Here is a 17,289-nt window from a genome sequence, read left to right as displayed (position 1 = left end):
CTTACTATCCCAGTAATATCAAATGCCCCAGATATGTTTGTGAACAAAAATGTGGTTAATTGTAATATACCACAGTAACAATCGAAAGTATATACTATCCTATGGAACATTGTTATCCAGCCTAATCATGAAGCTCCCGTGGCCAAGTGGTTAAGGCGTAGGTCTCGTAAACCTGAGGTCCTGGGTTCGATTCCCTGGCGGGATCACTTTTTCTCCTTGTCTCCTTTATTATTTGTGACGGCGAACCTGATGAAAAATAATGTTTATTGTTATCCACATCCACATTATTGCTTCTCATATCAAAACTGCTGGAGTCAAAGATCTCAAAATTTGACAACATATTGCTTTTAATGTATGATAGGTGTTGATGTAAGATAGGAAACAGAACATAAACAATTCGGACCATGCCCCTTTAAACTATTGCCCATTGAAATATGAGCTAGCCTCACAAATGACAATGTTGAATCAAGCTCAGTCAAGTCCAAAATGAGTTAATTAAATTAGAATGAATAGAATTGAATTGAATTCATTTAGGTAACAAGAGGTGACCATGATTATCAATATTACCATGGTAACCATTTGTCTTCTAGAAACACAAACGTATGCAATCTTGTAATGTGTGCATATGGGCAGTTTTTCCTGTTTTAAAAACATTTTCTAATGTGGAACATGTGTTTGATTTCACATTACAATTTCATGATTCCTATGACGACAATTAAATGTAATATTTGTGTATGTTTTATTTTATTTTATTTTCAAAGTAGAGTGCTAAAAATCACGAAAATAAGTAAGCACATAAATTATATGCAGTTCAGGTGCTGTCTGGTTGTGGTATTCTAGTCCTTAATATTTATTTGATAAATACTATGGCAAGGTCAGTGACTATCACAACATGCTCATCTACCAGGGGCATAGTTCTTTAACCCCAATACATTTGTACATTTATTGAATGACCTTTGAAAATTTGGGTACCAAAACTCATACTCTGTAACTTGAGGTCAAATTTTGCCAAATGATTGTTTACTTCCGCTTATTGAACTATGTCATTGGGATGAGGCCATTGTGGTCCATAGTGTATTTTTAATTTTCTCACAATAGATGTGCTGTGTGTTATTAATTTCTTTCAGAAATCGCATACAAATTTAATCAAATTCAATTTGATAATGAAATTTACCAATTGACTGAGCCAACACACATTTGATTGCAGTTTTGAAGCTAGGGGAGGGGTCACATGCTCCAGACACCATGTTCTTTTAAAAATGAAGGGTGCTGAATCAATTGATGCAGTACCCCTCCAAATGATGAAAGTCAACATTTTTGCATGCTTTGCAAACATTTTAATGAAAATTGTCAGTAAAGATTACTGTTATTATTATTAAAGGCCAAAATTCACCATGATTGCCAAGCACAGGCATGAGAATTTTCGGGTTTAAACCTGAATTTATTCAGGTTTTTTTTGTGTCTAAATTTCCACACTTTCTTTTAATTTTAGCCTGTTTTTGGCCTTTTTAGCGTAATTTCACACACCTTTTCAGGTTTTTTCAAACATTTTAGGTTTTTTCATGGATGGTCATTCTAATGCCTGCAAGCAAACTAGCAATATTTGTGCACACTTTCCACAAACCCCTGGAATTTATTGGCTAAAACTTCAGAAATCTTTCAAATTGTGAGACTAAAGATTCTACAAATCATGTTGCATTTCTTTTCACTTTTTCATTCACTTTATCCATTTGATTTTTTAATCCATCTCCAGATGCTTGTCATTGAACACAATCACACTATGGACCACTATAGCCTCATCCCAATGGCATAGTTCAATCACCTCAATTCTAACATTCCTAGTGCAAATTTTGACCTTAAGTTGCAGAGTATGAGTTTTTGTACCCAATTTTTCAAAGGTCATTTAATGAATGTGCAAATGTATTGGGGGTTAATGAACTTCACCCTGGTAGATGAGCATGTTGTGGATCCTAGTGTCAACAACAGCCGGAAACTGAAATATGTAGTGAATTCTCTACTTACAATTGCATGTAAATTATCTCCTTATAGAAGACTCAGTTTACCTGCTTCAACCTGTTGCAACTCTATACACGTTAATTTGCTACCCTGCTGTAAAACTAATCTATAGCATCTCATATGTTGTACGCATGCAGGCCATCTCTTCATCATATTGATTTATTTTATTTTTTCAGATTTAAACAAAATATTTGTTATTATGTTAGAAATCTCACACTTGTCAGCATGCTTTTATGCATTTTTTAAAATTTCTTCAGTTTGACATTTAAAAATCTAAATTAATACAAGTTTATAATACATGTAGTGTCCATTTGCTACCCTGTAGTAAAGCTAACCCCTAGCATCTCGGGTTTCATGCCGGCCATTTGCAGTTGACGTTTCACCAATTTGTTTTCGGAATATATTTTAATAGCATATTACAAATATTTGTTGATTTTATTCAAGATCTAAATACTTTTTAGCAGCAGTTGTTATTTTTTCCGTATTTATATATATATATATAAAACAAAATAGTGTAATTTGCTGTCCGACATCTAACCATTGACGTCTTGGGTGTCATAGCAGCCATTTGCATTTACCTCCTCAATTGTGTCTTGAATATTTGTTGTCACGTTTGGGTTTTTTTATTTGGCATATTTGATATCTAAAATTAAAGGCCAGTGATTTGCTCATCCGGACGACCGTTAAAATCATCGAAATTCAGATTTTAGTACCTTTGTCATTGTTATAGATGTGCTAACATAGCCTGCTAGTGGTTCTGCTGAAAGCCAAATAGGGCATTTAGCCTACATGAATCTGTAATTTAATGCAAGTTAATAAGTTTATTCAATTCACTACTCTGTAGTAAAGCTAACCTTTAGTATCTACTGGTCATTTGTTGTTGACTCTTGACCAATTTGTTTCTTCTCTCCAAATTATAATTATATATTGTCAGTCTGCTACACTAATTGGCAAAGTCATTTTTTGTAATTTTGAGAACAAAGAACAAAATGTGGTTCAAGTATGCATCAGTTATGTAATCACCCTAATTATTTCGGATTATTCCCTTTCATATGTATCACTATCATTTGTTCTTGTGCAAAGAATGGTATGTTAAATGCATGCTTGAACCATATTTTGTGCTTTGTTCTCAAAATACAAAAAATGACTTAGGCAAAAAACGTAGCAGGCTGATGAAACATTGTATATTAATTGCCCTCTGATTATAGTCCCCTGCTCCCTCTGAAAAAATCATGGCTATTACTGAATCTGTTTATTTACCATATCATTTTCAAAGTAAATTAAAGAACAAATATAGTATCCACTGAATGTCTTAGAATGAAACCATCTCTTGTTGCCCCATTGATAGTCACTATCACTCGTGTGACGTGTGCCCCCCCGTGCCCCCGCTGAAAGAATATGGCTATTACTGTCTGAATCTGTTTATTTACCTAAAATTTTCAAAGTAAAAAGAACAAAATAGTATCCACTGAATGTCCAAGAATGAAACCATGAAAAATACAGTAACCTTTTCAAAGAAATTAAAAGCTTCATTTCCCATGTGAGCCATTCCCAGAGATAAATATAGGTATGTTCAGACAGAGTGTGTACCTCCCAAAGGTTGACCTCCAAACACAGAAATGAAACCCTAAAGTTACCATGAGTTGTGTTTTGGCAGTTTTGCCAGCTGACACATCTTAACTGCCCTTGAAGTAGCTGACATATTTGCGAATGGTAGATTTAGGGATTCAATCATGTTTCACCGTTGTTCATCACCGTTTAACAACGATGCGGCCGTGTCGTCTGCGTGATTTACTTCGCGAGGGCAGCTTTAGCTGCCCGAGCGAAGTAAACCACGCAGACGCGCCGGACGCGAGTAGCTAAAGATCGTATAATTCATGATTATTTTAGGAGGAAATGTCAGTTAATCATTGTCACTAAGTCTTACAAGAACTTCGATGATTTCTCTATTAATATCAGCAATAAAACTACAGAATAAAACGGCAAAGTTTAGCCGCTACCTGAAAAATACTGAATTCAACTTCTAAGCTTGCATACGCACAAAGGTTCCAGGCATGACGAATTTTACGCGCTCTCGCGTAACGCCAGTAGTCTCGCTCGCGTTCACGTATACACTGCAGTATAAGTGTGGATTCATCACAGTTTAACAACGGTTGGCTCCTGTACAAAGGTATAGGAGGAGTTGTTGAATTTAATTGATCAATTACCCCACACACATCCCACACATTGATACCCCCACAGCCCCAACTTCTGAACGAAACCCTTTAGTGTATGTCACAAGACACATATGTCCAAGTTTCCTGTGAGTACACTTGGAGCTTAATGGGTAAACCCTTAATTGTGACATGATCAAGGGGAATGAGTCACATGTCGACCCTGGTCGAAAATGAGTTTTACATGTTTCTAAAGAGGACATTGAGAGCTTTCTGAAACTGAAAACCCCATGTTGATAAACTTTTCTTTGCAAAGTTACATCAATAAATTATCAATCGCTGAAAACAATATAAAACAAAAGAATTTTAACACTTTCTTTGCCAATATCTCAAAATCAATATTAGCGACATCCGACTCATTTCCATTGATCGGATCGTGTCACATGTATCTTGGCGGTTTGTGCCTTGTTAAAACCTCTTTCCCTGTGTCAAATCTTGGAGTGTGTTCACACCATGTTAACCTCTGACTGAACTTCTTAAGGGTTCTGATCCTCCAAGTTTCAGCCTGCCCTGTGAGATATCTTTGTTGTGGGGGAGGATGGGACTTTCTCCCCTGGTCCATGGGGATAGAATGCAAACACTCTCATTATGAACTAAAATGACCTCAACTCCAGTGGTGTAGTTCAATAACTTCTATGCATTTTGCATGACTGAAAAGTTGACCTCAAGTTGTGGAGTATGTGTTTTTGTACCCAACACACTCAAAGGTCATTGTATACATGTAGAAGCATAAGGTTAAAGAACCGACTACTGATAGATGAGTTTGTTTGCGATCCTAGTGTCTATTGACTGAATATCTTAACTGTTGATCAGCGCCAGAAGTGGGTAAGTGCAATAGCTGCCATGTGTAGATGAGTAAAATATACTGTGTTTAAATTGCCAAATGTTCACAGGGCAACTATTGCACTTACCTACTTCTGGCACTGAGCAGTCGTTATCTGGATGTAGCAGACCAGTTAAGTTAACTTCCTGGCATCATCAATAACATCCAAGTTCATAGAATAGCAGATTTATGTGACTCGAAACCTCAAAGAATAACTTGTGTGTACCAGGCTAAACATTATGTTTTGGGGGACAATTTATCGAACATTTTGTTTTTTCATTTACGAAATCCAAATTCAAGCTAAAAATTATGACAAATGTTTGGGGGTTTTTTCGCATCGATTTATTTACAAGCAATATGAAATCACATTCCTATGAAAATCAATCTGTAATGCCTAGAAATATAAAATTTTCACATCTAACTTGCTACTATGCACTGATTTGGCAATAAATGCAAGTAATTTGTTACCATATTAAAAGGCCAAAAAATAGTTGTGTTGCGGATGCCCTCAACCGCAATCCTAACATTATGCCTTATATGTTAGAAAAATAATTATCAAGCACGAACCATATGGTTTCATTTAAAACAAACTCATATTGACCATAAAACCGAATAAAAACAGTCGGCTCTCAACACGCGATATTCAAAATTCCCGCATCAAAATTATCTAAGTGCAATGACGTAATAGTTAGTTGGGAGGGCGGGTTAGTGTAGTGGTCTTCTCACTCGCTTCTCACCACTGTGGCCCGGGTTCAATTCCTCGCGTCGCCACATGTGAGTTTAGTTGCCGATCCATGCTCGTCCTCGCAGGTTTTTCTCCGGGTGCTCCGGTTTTCCTCCTGTATCTAAAATCGGACCTCTTCCCATATCCCTGTCCCGTCATATCCGGATGGCGTCCCTTAAATTTAGTAGCCTCTGAGCACTATTGGGATTAGCCTGGCTTCGGCCGAATATTATAAATAAATAAAAAATAATAAAAAATTGTGCTCAATTGTCATCAACCTTCATTGTATTACTGGGACGTCATTGCACTCGACAATTTCGCGCCCTGGAATTTTGAATATCAAGCGTGTTGAGAGATTGATGTTTTATTCGTTTTATGGTCACTAGGAGTTTGTTTTAAATGAAACCATGTGATTTGTGCTTGATAATTATTTTTCTAACATATAAGGCACAATGTTGTGATTGCCGGAGACCCCCTTTTTAAAAGGGCAACCAAACAATTTTTTTCGACCTAATCCCGACTCTAAAAATGAAAATAAAATAAACACATTTCGCATTTAGTTTTTTAGGCCACCAGTAGGAAGCAAATGTTTTTATATCCTTTTACCTACAATGTATATTACATTGTTAACCACATCCCATACTTTTCCACAAAATACGAAAATGGCAAAATCAAGATTAGTAATATTTCGAAACTAATCTGTCAACCACAGGTTTGTTAAGGCTAATAAATAACATCTTTGTTTCCTCCTGGGGATTCCAAAAATTACCAGAATTTTGGTAAAATACCCATCAAATCCCAAATATATTGTGAAATGAGATATATGTCAAATGTGACAGATGAAACTTTTGGAAAAGCTGCAGATTTGATTCTTGTATTCTATCTTAAAATGTCCAATTTTGTCTTCATCAGGTTGCACTCACGTTTATCATTTTCCACTTCACTTCAGTAAGCATGTTTATGATTGTTCCAAAATTACAAATATTCGAAAGTGATGTGCACTTCATCCTGTGCTTGTGAGCACAGATCCTGGAAAGAAGGATATGTGATAAGATCCACACTTTGATCCACAAAAAGCTCATCTATCAGGGTGTAATTCTTTAACCCCAATACATTTGCACATTCATTGAATGACCTTTGGGTACAAAAATCATACTCTGCAACTTGAGGTCAAATTTGGCACTTAATGATTGTTGAATTGAGGTTACTGAACAATGCCATAGGGATGAGGCCACTGTGTAGCCCTAGAGTATAGGGCCTTTTGACTGTGGTGATCCAAAACCATGCTATATCATAAAACCTGGCTATATCCAGAGAACTGCTAAACCCTGTGACTGCTATTCCCCCTTCCGAGTGGAGCGGTTATAGTGGGTTTGAGCAGTTCTCAGATATAGCTATAGTTAAAAGGCCCTATAGCAGGGCTACCACTGTGGTCCATAGTGTCTGTGAGGATTGCTGAACCACATTTACCTTTACTAAAAGTCCTTGGCAAGTGGCTTTGAATTTCTGGAAAACCAGCCATTTGTGGCTAGAAAATCAGTTTCGGCTATTCCAATTGAAATACATACACCCCTTGTGGAAGACATGGCTTTAATCTTCCACACAGGGAGTGTGAATTTCAAATGGGGTTACCTGAATGGGTTACTCCATTTGAAATCTACACCCCCTGTGTGGAAGTTTAACGTCATGTGTTCCATGGGGGGGGGGGGGTGGATTTCAACTGGAATAGCCCATTGCCATATTTTACCTGCCAAACCACATACCTTAAATTATAAGCTTGAAGTTCAAGTTGTATACTAGGAAGTCTACCCCCTACCTACTAAATGTGTGAAAAGAAGTGGGCTAAACACTTGTGAATTTACCTTTTACATTGCTACATGTACCATGATGCAGGTTCTTTTTCTGTCACTGGGTCTTTCATGACAGGCCAGACACATTACTTCCCTTCCCATTTCTTTGTGTACCTGTGGGCCTATTTTATAGTATTTCACTTTCATATCCCAGATGGCTTGCATTCCCATTGGGATGTCTCTGTCTTGGAAGGACCTTCATACCATGTTTCAGGGCAACAGTATCAGCAGAACTGAGAACATATCTTACCCTTCCCAGAACTAGGACTTAATGTAGTCCACAGACACTATTTCAAAATTCCTTTTAACATGATAAAGTGATTGTGTCCAACATGTTTGACTTACATCTATGTTTGTAGGCAATTGGGCCTAGCTATGTTTGTAATACCATGGAGGGCAATTGGGCAGATTTAGGAAAATGTTCCATGGAGGTAAGGTGGGGGAATAGGGGTGAACCGTGTGTGGTCGGGCAGTAATGGTTCTAGTATTTTCAATTTTGTGCTTCGAAAGACCTTATGTTTACCAATAGCATGCTATAATCAGGCCCACAAAATTCACTTGACTATGAGGGTTGGATGCTCAGGCCTCCTTGATATTTAAATTTTTTCGTCCTTTTTTTTAACTTTTTAGCCAATTTTGATTCTTTTTCGTTAATATTGCCCCGTGAAAGTTGCCATGCCCTACCCCCCCCCTCACTCAAAAAGTCCTGGCTACGCTACTGCAGGCAAGTGGTCATACACACAATATTCCAGGTGGTGGCCGCATTGCATTCTCTAAATTCAGTAAATTTTCATCGTCAACCGTGTAATTGAATGGGATTATTTTGAAATTTTAAAACGCTTGAAATATCACAAACAAATAGACCTATGTTGATAAATAATATAAATACAAGCCCGGTGGGTTCAGTTTGTATTTAAAGGTAGGACGTATGACCGTTCCAGGATTTGAAAATGACCCATATTTCACGGGGAATCGAGGACATTTGCAGCAATTTTACCCCTATTTTGCGCTGAAATCAAGGAAAATTTGCCTCCAAATACCTCCCCTATTTTTATCATTTCGAGGACGATTTTCATTTCACCCCTTATCACAAGGAATCGAGGACATTTTTCCGAAATAAATACCCCTATTTTTACCATTTCAAGGACGCTTTTGAATTTCCTCCCTATTTCACGGGGAAATGAGGACAATAACGAAAACTGTAGCGGTAAAACGCGGACGAAAGTCCTAGAAATACATCCTATTTTTCATTTCAAGGACAATTTTGCTCCAAAACACCCCTAATTTGAAAAATCGCGAACAATTTTGTCCTCGAAAATTCCGCAGACATTTCTTGAAAAGTACCCCTAATTGGAACCATCATGCGTACACATTGTCAGTGAAGACTGAACCCACCGGGAATACAAGCTAAAACCGTTGGGGTTCGATAATGAACCCCACAAAACTAACCGACTATATTGGAAAATGCCATACGGCCGGGCTGTTTCACAAGTTGCCGGCTCGATCATGTCATCCGCCGCCTGCAATATTCATACATACACAACAATATTGGAGTGATCACCCCTGAAGACTTTGTGAGAAAAATCACCTGGGAGTTATGGTGCATGCATATGAAAATAATCAATACAACTGATGCAAAATAGCTAGGGGAAATTCACTGCATGAATCAGAAATCCTGTTGTTTGTTGCTAGTATGTTTTTGAGATGGAGGCAATATATTTTATATAATGAAAGACAGATAAAAAGACTCAATCGCGTCTGACGTCATTTGTCAATCAAACTCAAGCATGGTTTGTTTACAAGTATCGTGATGATGACTAGCTGAACGCGGCGGTATAACCTGGCGCCTTATTGTTAATTTTGCCCCTTCAAACATACAAACCATCTCAAAAGTTAGGTCTTTATAGTAGGAAACTTTTTTTACTTTTGCCTTGTAAAAGTACGTAATTTTAAGCCATTTTCTCCGATCAGCACCAGATAAATTGACCTTCCTTTAACAATCAAGGATCATAGAGAATTTGATTGACAGTGATGTCAGACGCGATTTTATCTCTGTCTTTCATTATAGTGGATTGTTATTGCACCATCAAAAATGTTGCATCTTAGGTGCAGCAATTGATTTGGGATTTTAAGCTTAAAGAGGAAGCCCCGCCAGAGCAGTTAGTTTTTCTGGGGTAAACCAAACCTGCCTGGTTATCAAATTAAACAGTGACAAGTGACTTAGCTAGTGCCTATGTTTATACCATGCCAGGTCAATTTGTTTGGCAACATTTGGTCACCCACCTTTGCACAATTTTTTTTTTGTGGGACCACTGAGAGCACATCAGACTTCCCTGATCATCAGACACACCAAATTGCATTCTGAATACAAGGAATGTCCTTCTGATATCAAATAATTTTGATGACTTGTTAAATGTAAAAAATATAAATTTTTAATTTGTCATATTTTGGCAGGCCATTTAAAAATTTGCCAGGGGAGGAGTAGATCTTTATTGCACAGCCCCTTAACCAATATCTGCCTCAATATGCAGGTCTTAGGCTATTATAGCATCATACTTCAGTAGCATATCACATTTCTTCATGTCCAAGGAAGCAAATGGTAGCCTACCAACGCTCTTTAAAAGTTCTTTTTAGAGTATCACAAGGTTCAGGAGGGCACATACAAAAATAATCAAATGCTGGACCTTCAATGAACCTACCATGGGTGGTTTCCTATACACTACAGTTCAACATAGCAAGCAGGTGCTATGAAACGAACAGCCTCATTGCCAGTGCCACAATCCAGTAACCTATAAGGGGCCTATAGTAAATAGTTCCATCTCAAACTTTGACCTGAAGTTGTAGAGGACGAGAATTTTGTGCTCAGTACATTCACATGTCACCCTATGAATGTACAACAAGTATATAGACCTTAACCACGGGAGTGCGGACTGCAGATGAGAAGTTTCAAAAAAAATTTAGAAATTGAAAAATTTCAGAATTGTACATTTCCATGACCATATTTGGAATCAGCATGAAAAATGCATTAAAATGAGTACAAACAAGCCTAGAATTGGTTCAGTGGTTCTTGAGATAGCTCTTGATATTTCGAGAAAATATCGCAAAAGTTGGAACTTTTTACGTTGAAGCCTATGGCTAGCACGCAGAACATTAATGAACTGTGTACTGTCAGACAGATGCGCATATTATGAGATCCTAGATACTGTATAAAAGTGGATTTTTTTCGCTGCGTGTAATATTTCGTCCTCTGCCAATTTTGAACTACTTCTCTTGCTTTTAAATTAGCGATTTTAAATTTTTTGTGCATAAATAGACCTATGCATAACAGGACATCTCTGCATGGTTTTATTTTCACGGTTGTCTAAGGTGTGAAAATTAAAATGCGGCAAAAATTTCTACTTTTACAGTAGATAAAACATGCAGAACACACTCGAGTCCTGATGGGAGATCCATGCCCAAATAACAAATGTAAGGCTGGTCAAAGTAAGTGGTATACCCTGGGGACACATTACCCTAAAGTTGGGGCTTTGATCCCCCAGATTTCACCCCCTTCCATTGTCACTAGCCCTCAAAACTTGGGATTTCCCCCACCCAATTAAAGCCCCTAATATCCCCTGGGACCACTGTTTTTACCTGAACTTGTGTGACATGGAAATCTGTACAGAAACACACTCAAATCCTGATGGGAGTATTAATTCAAAATTACACTTTCCCCAAAAACTTTGACAAGGGGGGATATTAATCAAAAGAGGGGGGATTTTTCATTTCTTCTTTTGAGCTTATCAATGACACATTGTAAAACAAAACAGGGTTCAAAAGAATCAGAAAAACTGTGAGAAAATGCAATTCAAAAGCCTAGAAGCAAAAAGCACACATAACATTGATTTTATACATAATTTTTCTGGTCCCCATGTGCCACTATGCTAAAAATAGCTGAGTGTACATACCCCCAGGGTCCAAGCTATGGATTTGAACTTGGAACTCAACTCTGATCCCTGAAAAGTACTCTTATAAGTTCACAATGTGAGACTATGCAAGCTGTGGGTTGTGTTCGTGGTTGCCAAACCAGCAAATTTGTCACCCAATTGGGCGACTTATGAAGATTTTCTCCATGGGTTAGGACCAATATTTTGTCCCATAGAAACCAATGGTTATAAAAGAAATTGGGTGACTTTTTAACATTGCCTCCTGTGACTTTGGTAGTTTCCATCTCATAGAAACCAACAGTTAAGAGAAAAATTGGGTACCTTTTTGATTATTTGACCCAGGATTCAACTGAAACTTTGTTGGTAACTCTGGTTGTGTTAACATTTGTGTATAAGTGTGAGTTGGTTTGCATTGGCATTGTTCATGGTATATAAGCTTATAGACCCTCACATGCCCTCAAATACATGCAGGGTGAATATTTTCACGAAAACCCACCTAAACTTGTATTACCCCACCTATAGAAATACTCCTTTAAGACAAGCGGAATGGGTTCAGAATTGGAGAGGGTTTGAAGCTCTCGGGGCACACCCCATCAAAAACACAAATAAAGGGGAGTTCTGATTGTCTTGAGTTTCATCTAGAATTTATGCCTACATGTGAACATTTCAGTTAGTTTATATCTCCCATGTGAATTCCACCAGGACAAGACAAGCCTTGTAGATTTTATATTGCTTGGTTTGCTTCATCCATGTTCAAGGGCAAAAAGTACATAATGAGGTTTTTCCCGCCCAGTGATGATATAGAGTTTATACCTCCCGTGTGAACACGACTAAGGAGAAGATAGATAATAGAGAAGCCATAAATGAGGACAAGGCCAGAGAATCCTTAGAGTAATCCCCTGACCTAGTTGAAGTGTTTTGTTGTAGTAACAATATCTCACTATGGACCACAATGGCCTCATCCCCATGGTATAGTCCAATAACCTCAATTAAACAATCATAGTGCAAAATTCGACCTCAAGTTGCAGAGTATGAGTTTTTGTACCCAAATTTTCAAAGGTCATTCAATGAATGTACAAATGTTTCAGGGGTTAAAGAACTGTGCACTATTAGATGAGAATGTTTTGGATCCTAGTGTCTTGTTAATTTTTTCAGTATTTCAATATTTTTTCCATGCATCATAGCCAGCTTCAAAGAATACCGATCATGATTGTTGATTAATTTTACAATGATTCAGTTCATATGTATACCTGGATATATGCATTTGTCTGGCTTTACACCCCTCCTGTAGTTATGTGCAGTTATGTTTTTATTTCTTTATGATGCATAGAGAATTTAGGGATAAAATTCAAGGAATTTTATGATGTTTCATCTTCATGATTACATTGTTTGGGCCCATCAAAGAGAAGTACCGCAGTGAACATGAACTTTTAATGATTCAGTGATGTCAGTGTACTATTATGTTCGCTTCTTTATTTGCAAACATGAAAATTGTCTTTAGCAGTGGCGTGAGTCATCCTATTGGAGGGGCACCAACCATGATTTAAGGGGACATGGGGCTTGATAGGGGGCACAGGCGGTTTTTCGGCAAATTACCTATGGGATTTTACAAATTTTCATAACTATTAAGGAGGTTACATGCGCCCCAATGCTGCATACACAAACCTTTGTGATACTCAAATTTAAAGACACCAATTATCGTTCCATTTCAGGTTTTAGCCAATAAATGCTGAAGGTCTACATTTGTAAAAATACAATATGGCTGATTAATCATAGCATTACACACAGGGCAATTCTGAGTTGGTACTCTTTGGGTTTAGTCTCTTTTTTTTAATATTATATAATATTAATTAACCCATTCTCTTTTTCTCTCATTTGTTTTTATACAGTGATTGCATAAACTTTTCAACTATCTTTCAACCAACTTTTTGGAGACCTATTAACTCTCAGACCCAAGATACAAGGAAGGATATACAGAACATTATAGTTCGTTGAAACTACAGCAAGGTAAGTTTACTTTATTCTAAATTTAAATCATCCGGATTATTCACACATGATTTTGCATCTAGACTCGGATTTGAACTTAGGCCTATGTGTAGTTCATCTACAGATATATATACTGCAATTCTTATTATTACACTATTAGTGTCTTATAGTATGGGCCTATCAGGATCAGTCTTCATAGGGGCAATGGTAACATCCCCCTCCCACATTTTGAAATCGACACCCCCTATATGTAGGAGATTAAGGTCATGTCTTTCATAGGGGGTTTATGAATTTCAATTTGAATAACTCAGTGTGAAAAAGGACTTGCCTGGTCATACTTTGGTTGTCCTTATTAAATGAGGACACTGCAATTTACTGTGTAGGCCCTATGGGTAATTTTCACATAACAGAATTTTTCAGGATTTTTGAAAATTGTGCAATGTTGCTTATTTCGTGGAATTTACTTAAGTGTAAAGTAACTTCAAATACAAAATGTTTTTTCCTGTGTTGTTATTTTCGCGTCTGCATACCCACTCGTAAGATTTGTGAAAATAAAACCTTCATGAAATTAACAGCTTGTACAGTATGTGAGGGGAGGTCCCAATCTGCAATGCCTCACTTCCTTTGGGGTTTCCTTTTAATAAAGAACTGGATGCAAATATTTTTGTGAACTGTTTAATTTTCATGATTTTCTTGCAAATTTACAATTTTTAACTTGAACTATATGATAAGCCTACAATAATCCCAAGTGGGATTAGAGGGGGGGGGGGGTGTTATATCTTGATCAGCGCGTAATTGTGGGCCTTATAACATCATGGATTAATATCAATATAATTAATTTGTGATATCTTATAACATACACAATTTTGAGCAGATAGGTCAACTATATCACTCATGGCTCTGCCTTTTGGATTTAGTAGTAAAAGCCTTTAAAAGTCCGATGTATACTCCACTTGCGACCATGATTTCAAGAGGTCATGGAGCGGTTTCTTCGCTCAGCGTAGAGTTGGATTTGGTTCAACTTTTGGGGGGGGGGTAGGCCAGCGAAGTTTCTATATGAAAGCACAGAGCAGGCAACAATTCTTCGCGATACTCGGCGATATTTTGATGAAGTATACATGAATGCCTTCGCGCGAAGCTGCGAATTAATTTTTTCATCACAGCTTCTCGCGAAGTGGAGTATACATCGGACTTTAGAACCATTCCAGCTGATTTTGGCTGATCAAACTATAGTGGAAATGTGGATGGGGGTATGTGCTCCATATTTAGGTCCAGGGGATGTATGTGCCCAAACTTTGGTCCATATTTTGGAAAACTGGTTAGGGAGTAATCTGCCAAAATTCTGTAAAAAAAGAGGTGAAGATAAATGCTATTTTGTCATTGTTTTTTAAAATAATTTGTGAAAAACTGATTGCAAATGGGCTATTCCAGTTGAGATCCATATACCCCCTTGTTATTGAGAACCGACTAATAAAAATGTTGTCTGAATGGGTGATTTCATCACCAACCATACATGTATGTCTACACCCCCTGTGTGGGAGATTAACGTCATGTCTTCCATAGGGGGTGTATGAATTTCACCTGTAGCACTGAGACTAGTAGAGCCCAATTTAGCTTAATTTTGAATATTTCAATAATTTCAAAATGCAGAACGCAATATATTTTGGGTTTGCATCAAAATATTTTGTAAAAATGTTGGCTTAGCATGTGTATGGCAATACTATAAAGTGCCTCAGGAAATAATCATCACATTGATTTTGGCATAGCTTCATTCTAACCTGTGCCCTAAAGATGATGGGTATTGATGGAACATATCTCATATCTCTGATGACCTGAGAAGGTATCTTACACTTCCCACAATGCATTTCTTCCATTTCAATTTCCTGCTTATTTGCTATTCAGTGCAACATGTGTCAATAGTGACCAAATGTACCTCAATGAACAGAGCACATCCAGATGTGTGTTTTTCTTCACTATCAACTGTGGGGAATGTGTATTAACATCAAGTCTAAGAGTGTCATCTGGTGTAATGAGGTGATATTTCATGTTGCAAAGGATTCTGGGAAGGGTAATCTTCCTCATGTCCTCTTCCTCATGACATCCTTGTAAAGCAAGACTTGTCGACATAAGGTGTATGTGTATAGGGTGGATCAAAAAACATTCCTATTTTTAATAATAATAATATAGTATTGCTTCATATATATACCCCTATGGAAGACATGACCTTAAATCTTTCAACTGAATGGGCATGAGCATCAATCCTTGGGGGGGGGGCATGAGGGTGTATCCTCCCCCACCTTTTTGGAAAATTAGCAATTGCTTGTTCTTTTCAGCCACTTCTTGACAATTTAGGCCAGATGCCCCAATCCTACTTTTTCAGACAGGTTGACACCATTATGAATGGCTGACTCATTATGATATCTATACCCCCTTTGTGGGAGAATAAGGTCATGTCTTCAATAGAGGGTGTATGGATTTCATCTGGAATAGTGCCATTCTAACCTGTGCCCAAAAGATGAGAGATATGAATGGAACATATCACATATCTCTCCTGAGTGAGATGTGACTGACACAAGATGTGTTCATATGGCATTCAAGTTAACCCCATGAGAACTACCTGCCGATTGGCCAAAATGAATATTGTGTCCAATTTTGAACCAATCAAGGAGGGTATTAATAAGATCATGTGCAAATGCAAGTTTGACAATTAAATAGTTTAAAGCCTAGTCATAATTGGCAATTGAAATATCAACCAATCAGAAATTCTGTTAGATGACCATTAGTGTCCAGGGGGTTAAGAACTACCTCTGAGGTAGCACCTAGAGTTAGTGTCTGTGTGTACTGGACTTTTGAAAAGTTCCCACAGAGAATCTTGGTGGTCATGCTCTAAACCTCTGATCTGTTTCAATGATTTTGAATAAACCGTCTGAGCAAGACGGTTTATTATTACGATGGACTGCATGATAGAAAAACATGTATACATGTGATGTTCATACGTATATGCCATGCGGCACAATCATACACACACATCAAAGGATCGTACGGTAGCATGACCAACGGAATATAAAAACACACATTGGCACTGGTAGTAAATTCAAATGTTCTTTGCTTGACCTCAGTTGTTCGGCTCAAAATTAAAAGGGGACATATCTGACAGTAAAAGCTAACATTTTATGGAAAAGAAATACTATTTAGGCCTGTGAAAGTCAATTCCGAGTTTATCGTCACTTTTTTTTCCAGGTTGGTGAGGTGACTTTATCATTTTTCATTATTTCATTATTGACCTAAAATGTGTGTTGATTTAAAGCAAAATGGAAATAAATGCGACAAAGAAATTTTCACGAAAGGTAGGGACTAGAAAAGTTAGAAAAGAGCCTTGTTTTGCTTCCAAGTTATGAATTTATATGTTTTACAAACAAAAATACATGTTTTCACTTGCTAAAACTGGTGAAAACACTGATACTTTGAAAATAATGAATTATTTAGTCATTTTTGAAAATTTGATGCGGGTATTTTTGGTTTCTAAAAAGTGACGCGGGCGGGGGACGGTAAACTCAGAATCAGCTTTCACGCGCTTTATATGGAAATGTTACAATATGGATTTTACTAATTGGAGGTTACGCTCCTGTGTGAGCATATAGCTATCAGGTGTGCGTTTGACCTGTAGACTTGTACAAACAGGATAAGGGCCAACTTCGTGGAACAGCCCATACTGTGGTTATACATGTATGTACTGCCTGTCATAAATGAC

General features: G+C 37.4%; 1 protein-coding gene across 2 annotated transcripts in view; it reads left to right on the top strand.

Moving 5' to 3' along the window:
* Nucleotides 1–17,289, top strand: part of LOC140146161 (cell adhesion molecule DSCAM-like) — a 199,892-nt gene that overhangs the window by 105,285 nt on the left and 77,318 nt on the right. For both annotated transcript variants that reach the window (XM_072167922.1, XM_072167921.1), the window contains one exon: nucleotides 13,442–13,559. The gene's annotated coding sequence lies outside the window, so the exon portion shown is untranslated. The remainder of the gene's footprint in view (nucleotides 1–13,441; nucleotides 13,560–17,289) is intronic.

This window comes from Amphiura filiformis, chromosome 2, assembly GCF_039555335.1.
Source record: "Amphiura filiformis chromosome 2, Afil_fr2py, whole genome shotgun sequence".
Lineage (NCBI taxonomy): Eukaryota > Metazoa > Echinodermata > Ophiuroidea > Amphilepidida > Amphiuridae > Amphiura > Amphiura filiformis.
The sequence above is the reverse complement of the archived record's forward strand: the minus strand, read 5'-3'. Positions and strand labels throughout refer to the sequence as shown.